Here is a 5,112-nt window from a genome sequence, read left to right on the forward strand (position 1 = left end):
GCCTCAGCACTTTATAGCACGACAAAAATGTTCCCAGAGTGTAAAGCACAAGCAAGTGGAAAAAAAAATATAAAAACACCAAGAATGCAAATATTTATCATTTTCTTTCTCATTAGCATCCCTTGCTTAAAAACCAGAACATGCTGCTTGTGCCTCCTTCATCTCTGTAAAGGTCTGGCTCCCCTCTCGCTCTTCCTACAGGCAGCAGATATTTGAGGCCATTGTGCAGGCTATTCCAGTGCTCAAGGGGAGTATGACAGGGTGCCAGGGTTGCCCTGTGACTCTCACCCAGACTTCCAGAATCTGGCACTTGCCTTACCCTGCAGCAGGAAATTGGGTTGTGGTTCAAGCCACATGCTCCCACTTGGTTTCAGGAATATTGGCCAGGCAAACAAGAAGATGGTAGTACCCCAGGCTCTTGAGTGGTCCTTCAGTACCAGCTAAAGCACACACACACACACAAAAAAAAAAAGATTCTTAGGTGCAGCTCAAACTGAGGAATCCAGTTCAGTCAGTTTTCACTGCTGACCTTGTGCAGGAGATTGGGATGAAGGATGCAAATGCAGTCCTTGACAGGTTCCTATTCTCCATTACAAAACAAGAGTACCATTTATATAGGACTGATCTACTCACTTAGGCATAAATTCACTTTTCCCAGTATGAACTTTCTGATGCCAAGTGAATGGCAGGTTGGTTTCCAGTTCAGCCTGGGTCTTTATCCATATTGATCCCTCTGGAGAGAGACCTTCTCCTACAGATCTCCCACACAGGGGGATATCACATCTTCTGTATGAACTGAACCATGGAAGCCACATCCAAAACATCACAACTGTTTTCTCTATGCATTTGCCCCTCCAGAGAAATAAACTTGGAGTGAAATGCAGAAGATATTGCTGACCCAGCAATGTCCTATGTTCTGCTGCCAGACAACACTGAAGAGAACACAGCAGAGAGTGAAGCATAGAATAGCTTAGGGTGGAAGGGACCATAAAAGACTAACTAGTTACAAGCCCCTTGACATGGGCAGGGACACCTCTCACCAGACCAGGTTGCTCAAAGCCACATCCAACCTGGCCTTGAACACCTCCATGGATGGGGCATCCACAGCTTCTCTGGGCAACCTGTGCCAGCACCTCACCACCCTTGAGTACAGAATTTCCTCCTAACATCTAATCTAAACTTCCCTTCTTTTACTTTAAAACCATTTTGCCTTTTCTTACCATTCTCTGCCTTTCTTAGATTGCACTCTCCATCTTTTTTGTAAGTTCTCTTTAAGTATTGAGAGGCCATAATGAAGTTTCCCTGGAGTCTTCTCTTCTCCGGACTGGATATCCCCAGCTCTCTCAGCCTTTCTTCATATGAGAGGTGTTCCAGGACTCTCATAATCCTCATGTCTCTCCTCTGGACCCACTCTAACAGGTCCAGAACAAAAAAAAGGCCTGTGTTTGGATGGTAAAAGAAAAACAAAAACACACACACACACACAACAACAACAACAACAACAAAAACACACACAAAAACAAACAAACAGAAATGTAGTTCACATGTTCTTTATTCTCTCTCTCTCTCTCTCTTTTTTTTTTTTTTTTTTTTGTATGTGGGAAGACGAGCTTGTTCCAGTTTCCTGGGTCATCACAAATGAGCACCGAAAAGCCTAATCTAGACTAGTGAATCATAATGCAAGAGTATCAGCTATATTGAGTTTTGCTAGATATCTCAAGGACAAGAATACATTGTACCTCCCCATGTCACAGAAGGATTCATACAGCTCATGTACTTAGGAATCTGCTCTCAGAAATTGTTGTCAAAAGCAATTGTTGTGTTACTATACTTGTCCAAGCCCCAGTATAAGACTCTTATTTCCAGTGTGGTATTACCTCTTTTAGCATTACTGGGAGAATCTTAAAAGATAATGGCCTACTTCTCAACTTGTTATGGTTTCACACTGTTGATTTCAATTAAGTTATTGAGGTTTGAACTGATGTGATGTGAGGTTAGGGCAAAACTACTCCCCTACAAAAACATTTAGACACAGTACAATGAAAGAAATTGAGGTTAAACACCAGGAAATAACCTTATAACAATAAAAAGACTGTACAGGAACAGATTGCCTGAGGAAGTTGTGGAATATCCAACAGTAGAGACTTTAAAGCACATATTAGCTAACATTTTCCAAGCATAAGATAGTTAGATGAGATTCTGCATTGGGGCAGGAGCAACTGTATTCCTGAGGTCCTTTCCAGACATGTTTTCTGTAATTACTCACTTTGTGTTAACCATATTTAACCAAGTTGGATAACAACTTTGGCAATAAGTCAAATTTCATATCTGACATTTGAAATTGATGGACTGCTTTACTGTCCCTAACTCCTCCTGCACCGTTTCCTCAGCCTAAATCTCACAGACCTGTATACAAATCTGATTAATTAAATTCTTCCAAGGATCCCAAGGAGATATCCTTTTAAGACCCAGCAGTGTAGCGTTTGAATTACTTTGTGAAACTTCCATTTTTTTAGTAGCAGGCAATAAAAATATGTCATCAGAGTCTCACATCAAAGAGAATATTGAGGGAGAAAATGTCCACACCGCCAGCTGGTTCTTTCCAAATCTCATTCATATACTCCGTATGTGAGTGCTTGGGGGAAAAAAAGAAAGTACAAGGAAGGAAGTTTTAGACGGAAGCTGAAAGTTACATAAATCTGGAAAAAAGATGAGAAATAATGAAGCTTTTAATGCTGCCAAAGTCAGGAAACCTCATAGAAGGCAGAGATGAGTTTGGAAGTTGTAATTATATCACTGTGTTGCTGAATATGAATTCTTCCTTTTCAAATACGTTGGTATTAAAATGTACAGGAAATGGGAAATGAAACAAATTGCATACAGAAGGTGAAGCAGGTTTGTCAAGTTTCTTTGTGCAAAAATGTGAAATAGAAAATGAGAAAAGATTTGACAGTGGGGAGGGGAGGGGAGGGGAGGGGAGGGGAGGGGAGGGGAGGGGAGGGGAGGGGAGGGGAGGGGAGGGGAGGGGAGGAGAGGAGAGGAGAGGAGAGGAGAGGAGAGGAGAGGAGAGGAGAGGAGAGGAGAGGAGAGGAGAGGAGAGGAGAGGAGAGGAGAGGAGAGGAGAGGAGAGGAGAGGAGAGGAGAGGAGAGGAGAGGAGAGGAGAGGAGAGGAGAGGAGAGGAGAGGAGAGGAGAGGAGAGGAGAGGAGAGGAGAGGAGAGGAGAGGAGAGGAGAGGAGAGGAGAGGAGAGGAGAGGAGAGGAGAGGAGAGGAGAGGAGAGGAGAGGAGAGGAGAGGAGAGGAGAGGAGAGGAGAGGAGAGGAGAGGAGAGGAGAGGAGAGGAGAGGAGAGGAGAGGAGAGGAGAGGAGAGGAGAGGAGAGGAGAGGCTACAATAGAAATAAAACATAAGTTGTAGAGAAAGACAGCCTTCCTTCCTTCCTTCCTTCCTTCCTTCCTTCCTTCCTTCCTTCCTTCCTTCCTTCCTTCCCTCTCTCTCTCCCTCCCTCCCTCCTTCCCTTCCTCCCTCCCTCCCTTCCTTCCCTCCCTCCCTCCCTCCCTCCCTTCCTTCCTTCCTTCCTTCCTTCCTTCCTTCCTTCCTTCCTTCCTTCCTTCCTTCCTTCCTTCCTTCCTTCCTTCCTTCCTTCCTTCCTTCCTTCCTTCCTTCCTTCCTTCCAGTTCCTTTATATTGTTAGGGAAAGAGTAATTTTTTGCACTGGTAGCTCACAGTGTATAGTAACCGCATGCATGCATGGTTTCTGACCATTAGTTTACAACACTATTGTTTTTGAAGACAGATTTCAAGCTAGCTTATTAAATGCATGTGTTGTTGTTAGCATTATTTCTTCAAAGGAAATTAAACCTTATATCTGAATTTCAACTAATTCTTTACAACAACAACAACAAAAGACACAATTTGATCCAATTCTGCTCCTAGAACGTCTGGACAAATCCAAATGCACATTGTTATTGCAGATTTAAACTAACTGAAAGCTCTTGACATGAAATGGGAACAAACATTTTGTTTCCATAGAGGGGATAGAGAAACAAGACATTTGTGCATTACAAGATGTTTTCAGTCCTACCTGGAGCCTTAACAGAAAGGTGCACTGAAGACTGAGAGTTCTGCTTGTCTAGGGAAGGGAGCTGGGGGAAGAAAAGAGAGAGAAAAAGACAAGGACTCTTTTGGGGAAGAAAAGAAGAAAGACTGTCAAGCCTGCATACCGATTCATTTTTTGAAGAGCACTGCTTTTGCAAAGAAGTAGATGTATAACTCTAGGGAAAGTATACAAAGGTGCAGGAATCAGAGCAGTGTCTTTTTCCTTCTTATTTTCTCTGAGCTGTCACAATAGAATTTTATATCTGGACTCTGATAAATGAAAAATCCATTTCCCCTTGGATTAATGACACAGAAAACACTTTGGCTTGGTACCTAAATCTAAATAGGACTTTATTCCATATGTACTCAGGAAGTAGGAATAATCAGAACAGCAGTAGCAAAGCTAATAACCACCAGACCACACCAATGCCTTTGCCGATGCGAGATCTCCATTACTGATTCTGCTGCCATTGCTTTTCTTGGATTTGGGATACTGTAGAGAACTGCAAAACCATCTAAATTTGCTTATTTTGGAGGTGCTACATGTTTCATAAGCAGATGACGTCTGAAGCAGGGAAGCTTTCAGGGCAAGAATAATTCTTCTGCAATGTCTGCACGGGGTCTGGCACAGTGGGTCCACAGCCCAATTAGATCGCTTGCAGATACAGGAATACTGCACCAAGTGATAAGTAGGATGTGTGAGTGACACCCACAATATTCTTCAAATGCAGATTGATCGCTAAGTTTCATTAGTGTTAATGGTTGCTGCCTACAGAGAACGATTTATACCCTTAAGCCAAAAAAATCTTTTAGTTAGATCACGGAACAGTAATAATGTAGAAATGTACTGAAGTAAAATACAATAGCACATACGTGACCCACGTGTGTTTTCAGTCACAAACTGCCTGTGCTTTTTCAACATAAAATGACAGTTGTCTCTGCAGATGACAGAAATGAAAGAAAAAAAAAATATGAAAAAGCCTGATACACAGAATGCAAAAAATCATAATACTTGC

This window comes from Anas acuta, chromosome 3, assembly GCF_963932015.1.
Source record: "Anas acuta chromosome 3, bAnaAcu1.1, whole genome shotgun sequence".
NCBI classification, from domain to species: Eukaryota; Metazoa; Chordata; class Aves; order Anseriformes; family Anatidae; genus Anas; species Anas acuta.